We start from the raw sequence: 21,627 nt of genomic DNA, 5'->3' as shown, positions 1-21,627 counted from the left end.
TCTCTCTCTCCCTCTCTCCCTCACGCTCTCTGTGTCTCCTTGCCTTGCAAAAAAAAAGGGGGGGGGAGGGGAGGTGGGCTAGGGGAGTTTGAAAAAATGGTCAATGAAGAAACATGGTAAATTTAAGGAGAAAGATATTGCTATAGGCATAAATCTCATGCCTCCTCTGAAGAGCTATTACATCTGATTTGACACATGGAACCTGAGAAGGGGTACAGCACAGAGGCGACACAGATTCACGTTTGAGTGTCTACAGTGTGCCAGGTACTTTCGGTGTTTTTCCTGTATGATATCAGCAAATCCTTGTTAGGAAAGTATCATTAGCCCTGGTTTTTTTCTTTTTCATTTTTTGACAGGCAGAGTTAGTGAGAGAGAGAAACAGAGAGAAAGGTCTTCCTTCTGTTGGTTCACCCCCCAAGTGGCCGCTATGGCCAGAACATTGCAGCCGGTGCGCTGCGCCAATCTGAAGCCAGCAGCCAGGTGCTTCCTCCTGGTCTCCCATGTGGGTGCAGGGCCCAAGCACTTGGGCCACCCTCCACTGCCTTCCCGGGCCACAGCAGAGTTGGCCTGGAAGAGGTGCAACCGGGACAGAATCCAGCACCCCAACCGGGACTAGAACCCGGAGTGCCAGCGCCGCAGGCAGAGGATTAGCCAAGTGAGCCACAACGCCGGCCCATTAGCCCATTTTTACAAGTTAAAAAAATGGTACCTTAAATTTCATAGTTGAGCAGAACTGAATTTCAATCTCAGGTATGACTAATTTCAAAGTCTCTATATTTACCGCATCTGATGAAAACAGTAATTTTCTTCAGATAAAGGGCAAAACTTCAGAGGCTAACAGGGAGTGAAAGGGATCAAAGGGGATGACAATGATATATGTAGAAAGATGTTGTAAGGCAGAACTAATTAACTTGTTAAATGATAAAGGAAAGATGGTGGTAGAAGAGGTTTTAGATTAGTGGTTTCCATGCAAGAACTTCAAGGCTGGGGAAGATGAAAAGGGCTGTGAGAGATGCTGCCCAGAACCAGCCTGCGTAAGAGAGCCATCTACAGAGAACCTCTGAAGGTCAAGTGCATTAAGTAGAACAACACAGAGCACAGCATCATTAGACCTTTACACTCCTGCAACTACTGTAGCTCTTGTCGCTCCCCCATTTGCAGAGGAACGACACTAGACCCTGCGCTGTTCTTTCTGCCCGGCCCTTCCCGGGTTTGCTGCCGGTCCCCCACTGGCGGAGGAACGACGCTGTCCTGGGTTAGCTGCCTGCCCCCACCGCCTCCGCGGAGGGGCGGCACCCCCGCCGCTTTCCCCGCTTCCGCGGAGGAGCGGCACACAGCCGGCCGGCTCTCTCAGGGGCTGCTCAGACGTACCTCAGATGTTTTCCTCAGATGTTCCTGGTGCATGTTGTCTCCCTCCTCCTTTATAGTCCTCTTCCACCAATCCACGCTCTGCTGCCCACACGCCGAGCACGCTGCTCTCCTCCAATCATGAGCAGGATCAGCTCCTGCCACTTGTTAGTCAAATTGGCAAGGCAGCTGGGTAGAAGTTGTTTGCTCTCTCTCAGCGCCATATTGTGGGAGATCAGATGCATAGAATTAGTCCTAGTTCCAGTAATTTAGTCTAGTCTCAGTTGCTCCCCACAGCTCTGACTTACTAATCTTGCACACATTTGTATGTGTAACTTGCAATGGCTTAAATCTAGCGATTCACAAGTAAGAAAAACAATGACCACAGTAAGAAGAGGACACTTATTTATATTCTTCTCACCTTCAGGGAGCAGGCAATCTGCCTCACATCTGCATCCCATATTAAAGTGTCTGGCTTTGACTCTCGTCTCCAGCTCCAATTCCAGCCTCTAGAATCCTGCTAATGCAAATCCTGGGAGGCACAGATGATGGCTCAAGTCACTGCATTCCTACCACATATGAGGGAGACCTGGACTGAGTTCCTGGCCCTGGCTTTGGCCTAGCCCAACCCAGGCTGTTGTAGGCATTTGGAGAGTGAACCTGCAGGCAGGACCACACACTTTCTCTCTTACACTGTCTCTGCCTCTCAAATAAATAGAATTGTTTAAAAATTTAATGTAAAGGGGTAGGCGTTTGACACATCATTTAGATGCCAGTTGGGATGCCTGCACTCTATACTGGAGTGACTGGGTTGGAGCCCAGGCTCCACTTCCAAGTCTACCTTCCTGCTAATCTGCACCCTGAGAGGCAGCAGGTGACAACTCAAATAACTGGAAGACCCAGCTGGCATTCCAGGCTCCTGGCTTTGATCTGGCCCAGCTCTGGCTATTGTGAACCTTTGGAGAGTAAACAAGTGGAATGAAAATGTCTCCCTCTCAAATAAAGAAAAATAAAAATTGTAAAAATAAAACCAGACACTGGAACAAATGTTTAATTTTAAAAAGAAGCTTCAAATTAATAGTTGGGAACTTAAATTCTGGGTAAAATGTTATAAAATTAAAAGACCTTTGTAGCCAAATTTCGTTGTTCTTTTTACACAATTCATTATCTGATGAAGCAGGGAAAGTGAGATTATCTTCCATATCAGCAGTTTCCCTTGAATTTTATGTTTAAAGTATAGTAAAGCCGGATAATACAAGCAGTTTAAGAAAAGCACCTTATGTTGACTTGACATTGCAGATTTAAAACTGATAAAATCGAGAGACTCACTTTGAACTGCTTACTAGCTATGGGACCTGAAGCAAGCCTTATCTCTTGAGCTAACGGATGTGAAATCGACTTTAAAGGTTATCACAGAATTCCATGAGAAATGATGTGCACAGCTCCCATCTGCACGTCTGCACATGGTAAGCCTTTAATGTGTGGGTCAAGCGACAGTGACCACAGCACAAGGTTCCTTCACATGTGGATTATGAAGCCATTATATAACGATATGTAATCTGACAAAAGTGACAGCTGGGTAACAAATAAGTAACCAACCTAAGCAATGTGTTGCAGTGAAAATAGCAGCAGACAGAGCCAGGACACACTGGGCACCAGCTATATTTCAACCATTACTCAGCAAAGACTCTGAGAAGCACACATACACCACCTCTTGTGCTTGCTTCCTCCTGCTGCCCCTTCCGCCGTAGGACGAGGACAGGGTCAGCTCATCACCTAGTGAGAGCCCAGCATGCTGTATCGTGTGGGGTACTGAAGGAGAACACTAGTAAAGGGTTAAACACCGTGACTGAAAGCGGTTCTATACTAGAAAAGGAGAGGAGAGGCAACTTCTGGTCTACAAACATTCCAGGGGTATTTCAAGGTCTCTGGTGTTGTCCAGGCCAGAGATGCCCGTGGAAACTGATTTCTAGGAGCCCTTAGAGATAAAGAAGTGAGCACCAAGGATGATGACAGTCAAGTAACTGAAAACCCCCAAATGAAGGCCACTGAGGAAGCCTCCGGCCATGGAAACAGCTTTACCTACAGAAAACAAACAAGGTGGCTTCAAAGGAAAATGGGAGAAATGATGCTACTGTGGTTGGTCTCGAAATCCAACATAAGTACCAGAAAATGGACATTTTAGACAATGTTTCCAATTTAAATTACTTAGAAACGTGCTTTTATTTAATTCTTATGCTCTTCACCTTCTTCAACTAGGGAGACTGAGCTTACTTTGAAGCACTGTTTATTATTTTTATGATACTTCATCTAAAAACAGTTGAACTGTTCTCTTTAAAATGGTAAAGTAATACCCAGTAGTTCAAACTAACCACAGCCCAGCACTATCCACACCTAACAGAAAAATAATTCATTGACCAAAATTACTGCTTCCATCAAAATTATGAGGACCCCATACCCCTCCATTTTTATATTTTTATATATTTTTTATATTAGGAAACAAATTAACTTTAGCTACCATTTCTGTACTTTGCAAAAGGGGAGTGGGCATTTAGCCCTGGCAGTTGGGATGACTGCATCCCGTACTGGAGTGCCTGGGTTCGATTCCTGGATCCAGCTCCTCACTCCAGCATCCTGCTAATTTAGACCCTGGGAAGCAGTAGGGATGGCTCAAGTGAGTGGGTCCCTGCAACTATGTGAGAGACTTGGATTGTGTTTCCAGCTCCTGACATTGGCCCTGGCCCAGACCTAGCTGTTGCAGGTATTTGGGGAGTGAAACAGCAGATGGGACCTCAGTCTGCCTCTCTCAAACGAATAAATAAAAATATAAGATAAATAGAAATATTAGAGTATACAGCATACAATATATTATATGAACAAAAGCTGAAAATAAACAGGTTTTATCTAGTGGTGAAAGTCTTTTTGCGCTGCTATAAAGCTAGCCTGTCATGTGAGCCACAGTCCTGAGATGTGCAGCAGCCCTGGGAACTGATGGCTACAATCCATGAACTTCCTTCAGCAGGTCTCCCTAAGTCCTCACACTGTCCTCACCTTGGCCGCCTGCCTGGCTCCAGTGATGACAGCTAGCTCCTCCACAGGTCCCTTCTGCCCAAGGCAGCTGAAACCATTACCAAACTGACTCCTCCCCTCAGGGAGCTGTGACCTATAGGGAGGGAAGGGTAAGGGGCAGGGACACCCTCCACTCTTTCCAAAACCCTTGATAAAGGAGCATGAAGGACAAAAGCATGTCAAATTCTCATTCTGATAAGTTACCTTCAACATGAAAACAAAGCACTTCCGCTGATAGAAGTATATAATGGTGCTTATCTTTTATCTTTGGGCAGTGGCCTAACTGCTGAATCTCAGTTTTCTTATCCATAAAATGAAAACTATTATAGTCCCACCTTCCAAGATTGCTTTCAAGATACTTGTGACTGCCAATAAATGTCTTAAAGGAATTAACCCAGAAATAAGAGTGCAGCTGCCTCGAGGGGGGCCTAAATTGGAGGCACAGTCCTGCAAACAGGTGCTTCAGGAAGTGGAGGAAGATGAAGGGAGGCGACACAGCTTTGCTTTCTGTCCCTCTACACTTACTCCCAGGAGTAACAGTGGCTTATTTAAGGACAAGGAGGGAGAGGTACACGGGGCTTCAAAAAGGCTCCCAGCTGATTCCCAGTCCATGCCACCACTCTAATTCCAACCAAGTTTTAATGCCTTCTTTGAGCAGACACTACTATTTCAAGACCCCATGAGCTTAAAGGACACAAGTGCACAGGACGCTCACGGTAGCACTCTGGAGCAGATACTAGGTGTTCCTATTCCACAGACATCCTCCGAAGGCTTGCCAGCCACGGGAGGGCAGGTCACTACAACTCTAAAGTCCACCTTCTTCATCCTGCGGTCACAACTCCAATTATTTAACATGAAGAACTCATTCAGAGAAGAGAAAAAAAAGAGTTCTGGCCCCCAAGAAAGGAGAGGACACACACAGGATTACATGAGAATGGGAATCTTGGTTCTATGCTAGGTTGTCATCAGATAAGCATGGAATTGTCCCACAGATAGGAAGTCCAGGCAGGCACACTGTGTAAGGATAAGCTGCCCACAATTGCTTAGGTGAATCTGTTTCTGATAAGGCGAAGCTTCCGGAGATTTCTCCAGCCCGGTCAAACCTCTCCAACTCCAGAGGGCCCAGTGGATGTACATCCCTGCATGCTGGGCCTTATCCTGGTCATTTCTGGACAAAACAAGATATTGAGGAAGCTGTGGAAATGCTGTGTAGCAAGGTAACAGGGTGACCAAACAGTCTTAAAAAAATAACAATTTTAAAGACTGAAGATATTTTTGCTAAGAATACCAGAGGTCAGAGGTTGATGGCACTGAGTGAGGGCAATGTTGGATAGTGGAGCCTCTGCAACAGTAATTGCCAGCCACCATCAGCTACAGACCTCCATTCTTTCTCGCGCTCCCTTCCCTCATCCCCCTTCTGCCACTGATTCCCACTGTTAGGCCCCTCAGTAGGGAAGAAGGTGGCTCTAGAAGCTGCCTAGAGTCTGACTCATTCCTGATGGCCAACAAGGCTGTCCCCATGCTGTTTCTGCGCATCTAAGCCATTCTCCTCCCTCTGCTGGCTTGCCTGCTATGCTTATTCCTAACTTCTTGATGATATCAGTCACTTGTTTACTAATTTATTTGACACTAATATCATTTTTTAAAAGAGCATTTATTTGAAAGGCAGAGCAAGAGACAGACAAACAGACAGATCTTCCATCTGCTGGCTGACTCCCCAAATGACTACATCGGCAAGGTCTGGACCAAGCGGAAGCCAAGAGCTAGGCACTCTATCCTGGTCTTCTGTAAGAGTGGCAGAGGCCAAATACTTGGGATAGCAAGTGGAGCAAATACTGGATATCCAAATATTCAAATACTGGACAGCAAACAGAGCAGCTGGGATTTTAACCAGCACTCTGATATGGGATGCCATCATTGAAGGTGAAGGCTTAACCTACTGTGCCACATGCTGGCCTCAAAATTTATATCAATTTCTAGCATATCAAGAAATGCTTTAGCAGGGGTGGGGAATCCTTTTTTTTTTTTTTTCCGCCAAGGGCCACCTAGATATTTATAACATCATTTTGTGGACCATACAAAATGATCAACTTAAAAATGAGCCTGTTAAAGATTTACTGACTTTAAAGTCCCATCTGCATTTGGCCTGGCAGGGCCAGATCAGATGATCTCACAGGCTTCACCCTTACCACCCCCGCCCCCATTTTAAAGGCTCCACAGATATTAACTCATTAAATTAAAAAGCCCTCAGGTGATAATTATCACCCTTCCTTTTTACAGAAGAAGAAAAGCATGCACAGAAAGTTAACAAAGTGTTTAAGATCACCCAAGTTCTACATGGTACAATGGGCTTTTGGTTCTTCTCTATGTCGTGATATTTTAGCTTCAGATTCCCTGGCTATGGGTATTTCCTAAGTCAAATTCCCCGCCCCTCTTTTTTTTTTTTTTTAACAATTTATTTAATTAATTTATTTGACAGGCAGAGCAACAGAAAGAGAGAGAGAGACACACACACAGATATCTCCCATCCACTGTTCACTGCCCAAATGGCTATAATAGCCAGGTCTGGGCAAGGCCAAAGTCAGGAGCCTGGAACTCCATCTGGGTCACCTATGTGGGTGCCAGGGACACCCTACTTAGGCCATCTTTCTTTGCTTTCCTAGGCACATTAGCAGGGAGCTGGACCAGAATTAGAGCAGCAGGACTGGAACCAGTGCTCTGCTATGGGATGCTGGCATTCCAAGCAGTGGCTTAACCCACTGTGCTATAACGCCACCCTCCAACCCTCCGACCTGCCCCAGGCCAAATTCTCAAGACAGAATTACCAACCAGCTCTGCTTAACACCATAATTAGTACATTGTCTGTACTTCCTTACCGTTAGTAATAATTAGCACAAGCACATTCAGGTAATGGAATGATAAACCTCATTACAGGTAATGAAGTCAAGAAGTCTGGGACTTGATTTTACCTCTTCTAACATTACAATACTAAATTTTGGTTCCAAGATAAATCTCCAAAACTGGGATGTATTTTACAGTCACCGCTGCCAAGGGGGGTTTGTGGTGTTTCCTTACTGCTTGAGCATGCACACACATTAAAGCTGTCGAATGGCTGCTGGCAGCCTGGAAGAAAATCCGGGAGACAGCAGTGGCATTCCTAAGCAACGCTGCATCAACAATGCTCCGGGTGGCACAGAGGACCACATTGTGCAGAAGGAGGAGGATGACCTGCACGGCCGAGAGGAAAAGCCACGCCCAAGAGTTCAGCTGTGAATGGAAAGGAGCTTAGGGAACTCTTCCTTCACGTACATATTGTTGCTGAACTGGGCCCAAGAATGAAAAATCGATGTCTGTATGTCTCCAAGAGGTTATTTAACAAGCATGAAATGCAATTTTATGTGTTAAAAAGCTATGTTAGAGTCTGTCATCTCTTCCCCCTTTATTAAGCATATATAAAATAACAGTTCCACTTACAACGGAGGCTTTCTTAAGATTTAATACAGAGCTTCCCATCATAGTTAGCAGAAGTTGTCTCAGAGCCTTAAAGGGATGCCAGGACACTAATTCCTTATTTTTTCTGGGAGAAAAAGACCCTATAAGAAAGCCTAGAGGTATAGAAACAAGTTCTCAGATCATAAATATTTAAATATATAGAAAACTATATTTTAACTAAGAGTATTTTTATTGTTTCCCCAAATTCGGGTGAAAACTTAGGTCATGTGTGGACTGGCAATAAGACTTCAATGACAGCCTCCAGAATTCCCTGAAAAATGGAGCTAACATCAGTACTTCACTCTGCTATAGTTGTTAGGAGGATTGAATAACAGTTAAACAAAGCACACTACGTGGTAGCAAGTAAAACCTCAGCCAATGTGAAGTGTTCCTAGCAATCAAGAAGACTGTTTTTGAAACAAAGTCAGAGCAGATGAGCAGAGCTGCTAATACCTACCGTACCCAAGCATGTTACTTACACTTGTATGGTCGGGTCTTCTGCTAGTATGAAATGACTGATCACCCAGACACACGCATCTCGTAAACATACTTTCCCTTATAACCAGAAACAAAAGCAGCCCCTTACTGCAGCTTGACTCCCTGTTTCTGTAATCAGATCTGAATCTCAAAGAGCTCCTTCTCTGGACACCAGACAACACACATGGCAAATCTCTCCATTTACAGCCCACACTTCCAACTCTGCAAGAAAGGAAAAACGCCCCTAAAGTCATCTGCAGAAACAATATGCCAATATTTTTGCTACATTCCAAAAGACAGCAAACTTCCTGTCCTGGGTGCAGCCAACTAAGTCCCTGGGAAGGTTACTGCAACAGCAGTTCCAAGCAATTCACAACTAGCCACAGAATGCAACCCCATGTGGCTAGAAGCTGTTGCTGGCATATTCAAAGCAGGTGCAAACTGTAATTTGTTTTCCTAGTCAAAATCCCTCTGAAGTGTTAGGCGCGGCTGTGTCAAACACCAAATTACTGAGCTGCTACATGAAAATAATTATTGATCTACCCTTGAAACCAAAAAAAAAAAAAAATTCCAATGCAAATCTGTTCTATTTAACACTGCTAAGTAAACTAGTTTATGGCTTTATATAATATCCATTACCCTTTATATCACAACTATGGCAGTGTTTATCAGATGGTTCTCAATTTTTACATTTATTACCAAGAAGTGTAAAACTACACTATTCATGACAAAAATTTTTAACATGAAAAGCAAAGTGAACCAAAATAATTAAAAAATACCGATTAATGAGACTCATTGCAAAAATTGCATTTCAATTTTTATTTAACATGTGATATCTGATGATGGCAGAAGGTCTTTCTAATACAATGTAAATTTTTAAGAGATTTTGACATTTAATTTTAAGACATGCTATTGACAAGAAGCAACGTCACTGAATGTGGAATGAAACATTAAAGAATGAGAAAAATATCCTGTCATAATACAAAAAAATTTTTAAAACCATGTCTTTTTCATAAAACTCGATGGCATATTACTCGAGGAGGAGAACAGACTGTGACGTTGACCAGGCTCAGCTCTGGTTTGATGTTGATTTTCAGCACTCACAGCCTACGGGATGTGGCGGACTCCCAGTCACCTGCATGTCTTAAGCTTTTGCCCTCTCCTCGGCAGCTTTGTTCATTGTGCAGATAAGAGGCTGATGGGAAGAGAGATGCTTTCATTGAAAGATCCCAAACAAATGTTCTCAGAAAATGAAGATATTGTTCTAGAACAGAGACCAACTGTTCAGGTTAACAGAGCAAGAGCCTTCAGCACTACACTGACTTGTATTTGCTACTGTAAAAGAGAATATGTGTATTCTTCAATTCACAATAGCACTAGGTTAAAAAAAATTAAAATGAATCACTCCATGTCCGTAAGTAGATTCCCCCAAAGGGCCAAACATAAGACAGAGAAAGATGAAAAATATAAAGTTTTTCTTGAAACTTTTCATGTAATTTCACATGGACTGAAACATCAGAAATACTTAAAACAGCTGAAAAACACAGATGATTCATCATTAAAGTTATCAGTTATCAATACAAAAAAATCAACTCAAAATGGATCCAAGACCAAAATGTAAGAACTAAAACTATAAAACTCTTGGAAACTCTAGGAGTAAATCTTTATCACCTTGAATTTGGCAAAGGTTTCTTATACGTGAAATAAAGGCACAAGTGGGAAAAGGCAAAAATAAACTGGACTTCACCAAATAAAAATTTTTTGTGCTTCAAATGATACTATCAAGAAAGTGAAAGATACCCCACATAATGGCAGTAAATATCTGCAAAGACATTTCTCTGGTGAAGGGTTTATATCCAGAATACACAAGGGGCTCTTACAACTCAACAACAAAGATAAATAACCCAATTTAAAACAGAGCAAACACTTTCAGGAAGCATTTCTCCAAAGAAGTTACACAAACAGCAACAGGTAAATGAGAAGATGCTCAACATCATTAGTCATTAGAAATGCAAATCAAGATGACAGTAAGATAACACCTCATACCTGCTGCAAGGAATGAAATCAAAACAGAAAATAAGGATGTGCAGAAATTGAAATCTTATATATTGTGTGAATGTAAAACAGCACATTTTAGAAAACAGTATGGTAGTCCCTTAAATAATTGCATATAGATTAGACCCAGACTCTTATATCCAAGAGAAATAAAAAAAATGTTCATACAATAATTTGGACACAAATGTTCCTATCACCAGTATTCATAACAGCCCAATCCAAATATCTGCCAGCTGATAAAATGGGTTAGGTTCACGTAATGGAATATTATTTAGCCATGAAAACTAAGGAATTATTTATACATGCTATAATATGCTTAATCATGAAAATATTTGGCTAAGTAAAAGGAGCCAGTAAAAAAGACCACATATTGTATGATTCTGTATATACAACATGTCCAGGATAAGCAAAATGTCCACATAGAAGAAGAGTTTAGTGGTTGCCAGGCAATACAGAGGGGGAAGAAGGAGGAGTGACTATTAATGGATCCAAAGTTTCTTTTACTAGTGACAAAAATACTCTGGAATAAGACAGCAGTGATGGCTGCACAACTGTGTAAATTTACTAAAAGCTACTGAACTGTGTAGCTCGAAAGGGTGAATTTTATGGTTATGAACTATTCCTCAAAAAGCTATTAATAAAGTCTTAAAAGGTAATCTACTGTGTACAAACAGCATAGTGGTCAGAATTGGGGTCTCAAGTCTTGCTGTGTGTTAGCTCCATGACAATGGCTCTTTGAGCCTTAGTCTGTACACATGTCAATTATCTGGCTTGGGTGGCAAAATAAAAGGCCTTCTGTGGTTCCAATGAGGTGACTCTATGGTCATGCCAAATAGCAAAGCACAGCAACAATTCCACGGCATATTTGTGAGTAACTAGGAATTTCCTGATGTATTCTGATTCGGATATAATTATCACATAAGGGATAATTATCAAGAGAATATGTCCCAAAAGAAAAGAGATCACACTAAAACCAGCTGGACAACCCATCCCTGGGAATCCCAAGCACCTAACAGTGCCCAGTCTCACTTCAGCTCCTTCCATGCTAGTAATAGCAAGGTAAAAACCCCATCCCCTTTCCCAGTTGGGCTGGTTCAGACAACTCTACATTGAACGCATGGTTCTTAAGGTACAAACATTTAAAAGGATATGACTTTCAAAGATTAACAGAAGGCCACATCTGGATAAGAGGTATGGAGAGATAAAGGAAAACACAGCAGATCCTCTATAGCTGACCAGTTCCCATCTGTCCTTGAAGACCACACAGCACAGGTAACATTTCCTCCTAGAAGCTTATCTGCCTTCCTTCCCATTTTTTTTAAAAAAAGATTTATTTATTTGAAGGAGTTGGAGAGAGAGAGAGAGAGAGAGAGAGAGAGAGAGATCTTGCAACTGCTGGTTCATTCCCCAGAGGGCCCCAACAGGCAGGGCTGGGCCAAGGCAAAGGCAGGTACCAAGAACTTCTTCCAGGTCTCCCACATGGGTGCAGAGGCCCAAACACTTGGGCCATCTTCTATTGCTTTTTCCAGGCTATTAGCAGGGAGCTGGATCAGAAGTGAAGCAGCTGGGACACAAACTGGAGCCCATAAGGGATGGCTGGCTTTATCCACTGTGCCACAACGTCAGCACCTTCGCAACCTTTAATCTGGATCTGTCACTTGTCTGGAGGAGATTCTTTCAGCAATCTCCAGGTGCCCCAGACAGCAAACAGCTGCCTGGGAGACATCTCCACCTGGCTGTGCCACAAACCCAAGCTCAGGACATCCAACCCGACCTCCTCACATTGTCTCTTCACTACCTGCTGGGAATCTGCTTGGAGGCAGGCATCACCACCTGTGCAGACTAATAGATGCAGGTGAGGAATCTACATCCATCAATAAAAAAGGTGAATGACAGAATTCTTAAAGGATATAGAAATTTCATTAAGGATCACACACAGAGAAAGGTCAAAGAACTGTAAGAGGCATTCCTGACCATCTTTCATGAATAGAAATCTATTCATAAACAGCATACGTGACAGCAGTGTACAAACAGTTTCTCATGATGACTGACAGCACCCAAATGGGGGTACTACTCCCCTATAGCATCACTCAGTTTGTTATTTGAAAAACAATGAAAGAAGAAAATGAATGGCATAAATTTTAAAGTCATCAAAATTACTGCATATGACAATATTTAGAATTCGTGAGTTAATAATTTCTTGACTTTATAAACACAGAACAGAAATCTCCCAATGAAAGCTATCAAGTAGACTGGTTAAAGCTCAAGACTTCTAGCTTAAATAGTCCAAGTTCGAGGTGTAAATATGATTTTGTCTTGTAGGATTCTAATACTCAATCATCTTACTACAGCATAACAAATCATTTCTACCTCCTAAAGAGTTTAAAATTCCTATAGCTAATCATAAACATTTAATTAGCATATAAAATAATCCCAGAATCAAGCCACATGGTATTAAGCTAAATTCATTTTTCTAGTGAAAACACTTAAGGCACTAGCAGCATGATAAAAATCACTCTCACAAATGATTGTTTCAGTAGTAGAACCATGTTACTCCAGGAAATGTAATGTTGAGGTAAACGCATGCTGCTCTTCAACAGAAATGCTCTGACTTTTAAATGCTCAGTCACCAGGGTACCACAGCCTACAAATTAATTCAAATAACAGAGGAGGAAATTGAAACACAGGGTTGTGTAGTAGAAATCTTCGACAATTTACACACCACCTTTTCAAAATTGAGCTAGTGTTCACTAATAATACACGGTTAACGGTTACCAAGGGGCTGGCATTGTGGCATAAAAAGTTAAGTCTCTGCCTGCAATGCCAGCATCCCAAAGGCACACCAGTTCAAGATGCAGCTGCTCCACTTATGATCCAGCTCCTTGCTAATGTGCCTGGTAATTCAGTCCTTGGGCCCCTGCACCTACATGGGAGACCAGGAAGAAGCTCCAGGCTCCTGGCTTCTGCCCAGCCCATACCCAGCTGTTGCAACCATTTGGGGAGTGACTTAGCAGAAGGAGGATCTCTTTCTCTCTGCCTCTCCTCCTGTCTCTGTTAACTCTGCCTTTCAAATAAAAAAATAAATAAAATAAAATTTTTTAAAAAAGTTACCAAAATGGACTCTCCATTTCTTGGATAGCAACTTGCCCATAATGTGTGTGTGTGTGTGTTAATAATTGCTCAACATTACTATAGTATTCAAGGTTATCAGCAGTAACAGTATTTTCATTTTTAAAGATTTTTTGAAAAAATTTTAAAGATTTATTTGAAAGACAGAGTTACAAAGCGAGATCTTCCATCTGCTGGTTTGCTCTCCAAAAAGCCAAAGCAGCCAGGGCTGTTGTCAGGAACTTCTTCAGGGTCTCCCATATGGGTGGCAGAGGTCCAAGTACTTGGGCTATCTTCCCCTGCTTTTCCAGGCACATAAGCAAGGAGCTGGATTATAAGTGGTGCAGCCAGGACTCAAATCTAGTGTTCATATGAGGTCAGCAACTTAACATGCTGTGCCACATTACTGGCCCTGATATGTTCATTTTTATAACCAAAAGAATCACACTATTCAATTCCAGGTGATTTCAGCTAATCATCACCAGATGAGGAAGGAAGTATTATCTCCATTTCACCCACAACAATTATAATTATACATTGCCCAAGCCAGGTCCCTTGTGCGAATGAAAGAGAAAAGGCACTATGCTAATTAATTATTTTAATTGTGTTAAGACATGAGCCGTGAGCTGGCACCACCCTAGGCAAATGCGGATGCTGAGATCTTCCATGAGAGGAAACTGAAAAAGTTCTTATTTTCCAACTTCACACACAGGGACAACAGGCAATTGGGAGTACAAGCCAGATGCCGTAGTTCAAAAGAACAACTACTTCCAAAACAATCAAACAACAAGAAGTTGATCAATGTGGTACCAATGTTTCACAGGTTCCTACTTGGCTAAGAGTGTGGGCTCATCAGTATGATTCAGACAAGGTTTCCTAAGCTGATGATTATTGCTTCCACTGACACCTTTTTTATTAATCCCTTGCAATTCCTGTAATTATTATAGGTATGTAAACGTGGGAGTTAAATTTTCAAGACACTGGGATGATGACACTCTCTGTGCAGAACAGAAACAGAATAATCCAACGCTCGTGAACGTAACCAGGCACAACCTCCAAACAGTCTCTGGGCAGCAGTATCTTATTAAGCGCCGTTTACTGTATATATCATCCCAGCAGGCTCAACTGCCAGAAGCCATCAATGGCCCTGATTGTACAGTATACATGGAGAACACTAATGATATGCAACTCTGCTGCCTTTAAAACTATAGATGCTGTTCCTGTGGCAAGCAGCACAACAGCAGTGTCTCACAGCAACTGCCATCAGCTGATCCACATTCAGCAGGAAGCTGGGAGTGGGCTTCTGACAGGTCATTCACATTTAACGCACAAACCGTGCTGCCATCTTTAAGCCAAAGTAAAATATTTACTATCAAATGTAAGACTTTTCTGGTTGAAATTTAATATACAGCTTTATACTACGAAATGAGTTAACTTATCTATATACCAAAATATTAAACTAAATTCTCTATTTCCAATTTTACTTTTACGCATTTAAAGACTTATTAAAGAAAATAATTCATGAAGTAAACTTCTAAGTGGAAGTCCTACTGATACACATACTTTCATTCCACATTATAAACAAATTTCCTGGCTCTACGGAAATGTAAGCCTTTTGAAAGAGAAAATACATACATATTAATGCCTATTTTTCTTTTATCAATGTTTCTTTTTATTAATTTTCTGGGTGAAGCCCAGAAAATTGGAACATATTTGTTTTACAGGAAAGCAATAAGTAATAATTACTTGTCAAGAATGGTACAGATGTAGTTCTCTTTAAATCTTCCAAATCTACTGGAAGAGTTGTTTTAAAAAATGATATAACTCTAGCACTCAAAGGTAAAGTACAGAATTGTTAAATCATAGGAGACTAGAGGCTTGTATTTCTTTGTTCCTTCCATTTGCCTTACACATCACAGGCATCTTCAAACATTATTATTATTCTTATAGATAATCACATTAATAAAGGATTGTGTTATGGATGAACCAAGAAACCACACAACTTAGAAGCTACGTCGTTGAAATTCACTCTAGGATATTACTGAGGTGGTTTTGCTTTCCTGATTCTATGGCATGTACTGTTTCAACAATTTAGCCTGAATTGGCTAAGTATACTGGGAGGGCACTAGAGAACCTAGCCTAGGACAAACATTTGCCATTGTGTAAACAGATAATATGGTCAAATGATAAAACAAAATTGCCACACAGCAGCTCTCCTTTATCTGTGAGGTATAGGTTCCCAGATCCCCAGTGGAGGGCTGAAATGGCAAACAGTAACTGTACATCATGACTTTTCCTGTACATATATATTTATTTTTATGACAAAACTGATAGAGAATAACAAAATAGAACTGTAACAATGTATTCTAATAAAAGTTATATGAATGTGATGAATTTATCCTAACTCATTTACCCAGCTCAGAGGTTGGAAACTATCCCCACCTCTGAAAATATCTTAGTGCGCTATACTTGCCCTTCTTCTTGCGATGTGATATGATACAATGCCTACATGGTGAGATGCAGTGAAATGAATGATGTGGACACTGGGCACATAGCTTTAGGCTACTATGCAAAAGTTACCTGAATAAAAACACTGATACCTTGGCAGCCAATCTGATAACCTAGATACCTACTAAGTCCCTCATAGTCGGATACATATACAACGCAGATACACTGGACAAAGGGACGATTCATATCCTGGGAAGGATGGAGCAAGATAGATGGCATGGTTTCATCATGCTACCCAGAACTACAGTGACTTAATACCTAGGAACTATTTATTTCTTGAATTTTCCATTTAATATTTTTGTACCTGCAGATGACCACAAGTAACTAAAACTACAGAAAGTGAAACCATGGATAAGGGAGATTACTGCTCTGTATTTCTTTTTTAAAGATTTATTTATTTGAAGGCAGAATGATAGACACAGAGATCTTGCATCCGTTGATCCACTCCCCAGATGGCTGCAATGGCTAGAACTGGGCCAGGTTAAACCCAGGAGCCAGAAACTCCATCCACATCTCCCAGATGTGGGTAACAGAAACTCAAGCACTCAGCATTTCTGCTGCTCTCCCAGGCACATTAACAAGGATCTGGATGGAGACTGGAGTAGTTAAGACTCAAACTCACACTCCAATGGGGAATGCCCACATCAAAAGTCATCACTCAACCTACCCAGTGATGGAGTTTATTTTTGGTCTCTTTTGGCCCATTTTCAAATATCTATCATTTATTAATCCACTGTTAAAGGAGTGTACATGAGATCAATCACATGCACATCAGTTTTGCATAATCTTTATACTTTTATCCACATAAGTGAACAATCCTAGCCTCAAAGATAACTGGGTAAGAACAGATGGCTTAGGACAAGAGCTGATTAACTTTGTCAGATGCCCAATACTGAAGATTTTAGGATTGTGGGCTACATGACCTCTGTCACATCTATTCACTTCAGCTACTACAGGGCAAAAGCAGCCACAGTGTGAACAAATCAGTGTGCTTCATTCTAACAAAACTTCATTTTCTGCAACAGGTAGCAGACCCAATTAGAACCATCGGCCACAGTTGCAAGCCTCTGAGTTGGCTAAATGAAGTAGGGTTAAGTTCTTTGCTATTTTATGGGAAAGAATGTAAGCAAAGCAAAATCAGACTTGTGTGAATTCCATGCATTTCCATTTTTGAGAAATCTCTTATCAGTTCCCAACCCTGAGTACTATCACCTCTCCCACTGCCTCACGGATAAAATCACCACCTGTTGAATGCTATCTAGTACACTGAAGATTTTTAAATAAATTAAATAGGTGTGCCTCTCCATTCTTAATAACATCAGCAGCTGTACTCTCCAGGCAGCACTCAAATACCATGTGATGTCAGAACACTGTAGCCCAAGGTCTGCATCCTTGGCTTCTGGCAGTGTCCATGAACACTTAGAAACTACAGAAAAAAAAAAAAAAAAACTGCTTATACCTACGTCCATTTGTCTTTCATCAGCTCTCCAAGAAGTTAAGCAAGAATTGCTGCCAAAGCTGCAATCGATAAACCATGTCAAAATATTGACTGGTACAGATATGTACTGATGGGGAGGGGTTTATCTCTCTATATGGGAGCCTATGTGTTTGGTCTCTTGTGTTCTTACATGCACCTTTTGATACCACTAGTCTATTTCTGCCTGGTTTCCATAGCATTTCCTAATTCACTATAACATAAAACATGCTACTCCTCAGTTAAGCGAAATGATGTGACTACAGGTATTGGCTACGTAGCACATGACACTAGGAGCACAGGCTCTCTGGAAAGAAGCCTGGAGTTTCTTCAAGCCCCAGCCCAAGAAGCGAAGGTCTCACCATATATATGGATTTGTGTATAAAATCTCATATGTATTTATGTACCATTGAGGACAATTTGGGAATAAGGATTTTAAATGCCAAGATGGAATGAAAACAGTTCTTTATTTTGCTGTTATATATCACTTTCCACCCTAAGTGTTTCTTGCTGGGAGACAATGAACATGTAAATAAAAAATCTCCAGTTAGGAATCCTCAATGTCCAGTTTCATTCCCAACCTCTATTAATAGTATTGAGAGCATCTTGTGACTCTCTTCACTTCAATTAGCGGCTGTCCTTGGTACCTTTGCCTGTAGTGGCTCAATTTTTAATAAAGATGATTGAAAAAAAAGACTGTAATTTTGAAATGTATAATATGAATTAGGAAAAACTAAAAAAAGACTAATTTTGAAATGTATAATATGACTTAGGAAAAACTCCGTGTTGGCCCAAGAATCGGGAGAGGCAAGCTAGGGTCAAAAGGAACAGGCTCTAGAAGCATCTCAGCTACTAGCTTCTCCAGTTTCCAACCATGTGATCTTGAGCAGATGATTCCTTGTACCAAAGGGCTACTGAGAGAAGTAAGAGATAAGAGATACAGAGTGTTGTACAACAGCAAGCACCAAAATGAGTCCTCAATAAACATTAATAATCACTCATGAGTAAACATCAATGGCTTTGCTTATTTGGGAAATATAAAACAGTTAATTTTAATAGTTTCACCTGACTGTGTCAAGAAGGTAGCTACAGCTCCCTTAAAAAAATGGTTTTACACATTCACAGGTAGTGTTATCAAAAAAGTATGAAGGGATTTTTTTTAAAGATTAATAAAAAATGGAATTAGAAATTTAATTTGGTGCAAAAGGTTTTTGGGATCCAAGCATAGTTTTTTCAGAATATACATTTTCTGTGAACTTGTTGATTACCCCTTGTGGAAGTTCAATGAACACTTGCTCACTTTGACTATGAAGACCAGAATTATCATGTCACAATGACTACTAGAGTAATTCATCAAAGTTTCCTTCAAAGATATAACAGTGACATGTATTAAGCCAGGTTTGTTTTCATTTTCCTGTTAAATACATCATCTAAAAGAGAAGAGTTTGGAAAATCACGTGTCTACATACAAAGTTTATAGAGTGAGTAATTTAGGGGTAAAGCGTTATGGAGGTCAGGTAGGAAAAAGCGTAAGAACCTTTAAAGAATGGACAATAGAAATAGCAGGTCTGATATATGAACACAGCCAGCAGGAGAAAGTGCTAGTAACTACCTCCCTTTGCCAGAATTTGGAGCTACAGAAAAATATCATTACAGCTAGGTTAAGCCAACATCTTGCTGTCAGAGGCACAGCCCATTAGAAAAATGTTAAAGGTATTCTAATTTACAGAGTACTCAGCCATCAGTATCAATCAACTTATAAATGATCTTCTGTTCAAACTACAATGGCTATTCTTTGCAATACTTTTTATTTCCTGCTGTCAGAAAACTGGATGAAATCCTAACTGCAAAATCTAAGGGCACCTTTTAAATTACTAAATGCAAGTCAGCAATTTTGGTGTCTTAACAAAGCTAAATCCTAGTTAAGAGATTAATTCAACCCCTATGCCAAATTTCAGGTAAAATTACTTGAAAGTTTAAATGAGCTGGTTTAAAAAATATTTTAGGGGTTGAAACACTTTTAACCACAAACTTATTAACCTTGATCTTTTAGCATCAGTAGCACTGGCTCTATTCCCTCCTGCTCAATGTTATTCATGCCTGAGGCATGATTTATGACTGCTACATTGAAATCTCCGTAGGCTATTTCTCTAGCACTGACTCTCTGCCTCAAAGTGCAAGCCTAGATTTCTAACTCCTAGACTGAATTTCCCTCAACTATCTCAACGTAAATATAAATGGTCATGCTTCCTTCCCAAATCTCCCAGTATAACAGTAATTGGAGTCATACTCCTGGCCTACAGGAAGATGGAACAACTCCACCCTACTGAAAGCAGATGTGGCCATGGGACTCACCACTAATGATGATGTGCAAGTGGATATGAAGTACAGGCTCCTGGGCAGATGCTTTAAGTGGCCAGTGCATGATTAGCCAGATTCTCTCTCAACAACCATGAGACTGGATATAGGGCAGAACCCTTTCCCAGTCTCCAGCCAACTCCTGATAAACATGCAGCACAAGCAAGCAATGCACCTTTGCTGTTTTAAAACCACTGATATTTTGGAGTTGTTACCACTGCATAACCTGGGCTATCCCAATACACCCACGCGCAATCTGCTTCTCCATCTGTGTTCTCACCTCTGCTAAGACACCAAGCCATGCAACCTCAGGGCTGCTTGAAGCTTCTTCCTCTACCTCGCTTCCCGTATGTCAAACTAGTAGTGCTGGCAATCTCACCTCCAAATATTTCCCATTCACTTTGTCCTTCTGGTTGGAGGGCATCTTTTTCCTTGATTACAAACCTGTATCTTTCAAATATTGTCTTCTTAATTCCAAACCTTTCCTGCTCTAAATGATCTTCCAAAATGAAACCAGGAGCCAGCACTGTGGCTCACTTGGCTAATCCTCCGCCTGCGGTGCCAGCATCCCATATGGGCACCGGGTTCTAGTCCCGGTTGCTCCTCTTCCAGTCCAGTTCTCTACTGTGGCCCGGGAGGGCAGTGGAGGATGGCCCAAGTGCTTGGGCTCCTGTACCCACATGGGTGACCAGGAAGAAACACCTGCCTCCTGGCTTCGGGCCAGCCGTAGCGGCCATTTGGGGAGTGAACCAACGGAAGGAAGACTTTTCTCTCTGTCTCTATCACTGTCTATAATTCTACCAGTCAAAAATTTAAAAAAATGAAACCAGAACAGTCCTTGTTAAAAAAAAAAAAAAAAAAAAACTGGAGCCTTTCCCATTTTTAAAGTCCTTGAATATTTCCCCACTGTTCACATACATAAACATGTGAGGAGCGATACTGCACACAGTCTCCATGCCAGGCCCTGTGGGCACAAGGATGAGCCACCTGTCTGCACACTGACTTTCCCTATGATGCTGTGACATAGCTAGTTGTAGAATGTGTTGCCCAAAACTCATATTCAGGAAAAAACTCCAGTTTGTGACATAATTTGTTCTAAAACATTGGTATGGACTCAAGTTTCTTTATGAACAGTTAACTCAAAGTCATATCCCAACCTACTCTCTTGAGAGAAACAAAAAGGGGTGGAGTTTCTCATTAGCTGGGCAGGGAAATACACACATTCCAAGAACCTACTGGCACAGTAACTTCTCTATTAGCAGAATACACATTACTGGAACTTGTTATTTACTAATTTTTATGTTGGAGTTCATTAAAATTTGGGACCCCCAGCAGCTTCTGTTGCAAAATACTCTAATATCAACTGTTATCTGAGTCCTGTAAGGAGAATAAAGGTTAAGAGTTACCAGTTAAGCTACAGGAAAAAGGCCACAAGATCAAGGTCAAACTTCAACATATTTCAGCTCTTCAAAATCTGCTTCAAACTTGCCTTTTGGGCCTCATCTCCTTTTACACTCTTAACATAGCTCCATTCAAGATGCTCCAAATCTCTCATGGTAAGACCTTTCTCCCACTTCTAAACTTGGCAAAATGATACTCATTCTTCAATGACTAGCTCAGTCGTCAATTAATGCTTTCTGTGAAACCTACCCTAAGAGCTCTTGGCAATATCTGGTCTTTGGCATGAAGCATTTCCATGTTTAGCACAGGAAAACACTTAATTGTCTAAGAATCTACTC

At 41.2% G+C, this 21,627-nt stretch overlaps 1 protein-coding gene across 6 annotated transcripts in view; it reads right to left on the bottom strand.

The window, feature by feature from the left end:
- The window catches only part of GAREM1 (GRB2 associated regulator of MAPK1 subtype 1), a 247,930-nt gene that overhangs the window by 196,494 nt on the left and 29,809 nt on the right, over nt 1-21,627 (bottom strand). Inside the window, exon 1 of one of the 6 annotated variants that reach the window (XM_070050343.1) lies at nt 1,372-21,617. The exons of the other annotated variants lie outside the window; for them this stretch is intronic. The gene's annotated coding sequence lies outside the window, so the exon portion shown is untranslated. Of the gene's footprint in view, nt 1-1,371; nt 21,618-21,627 lie in introns of those variants that run through there. 6 annotated transcript variants of the gene reach the window in all.

This window comes from Oryctolagus cuniculus, chromosome 10 (genome assembly GCF_964237555.1).
Source record: "Oryctolagus cuniculus chromosome 10, mOryCun1.1, whole genome shotgun sequence".
Taxonomy (NCBI): Eukaryota; Metazoa; Chordata; class Mammalia; order Lagomorpha; family Leporidae; genus Oryctolagus; species Oryctolagus cuniculus.
This window is presented reverse-complemented; position numbering and strand designations above follow the sequence as displayed.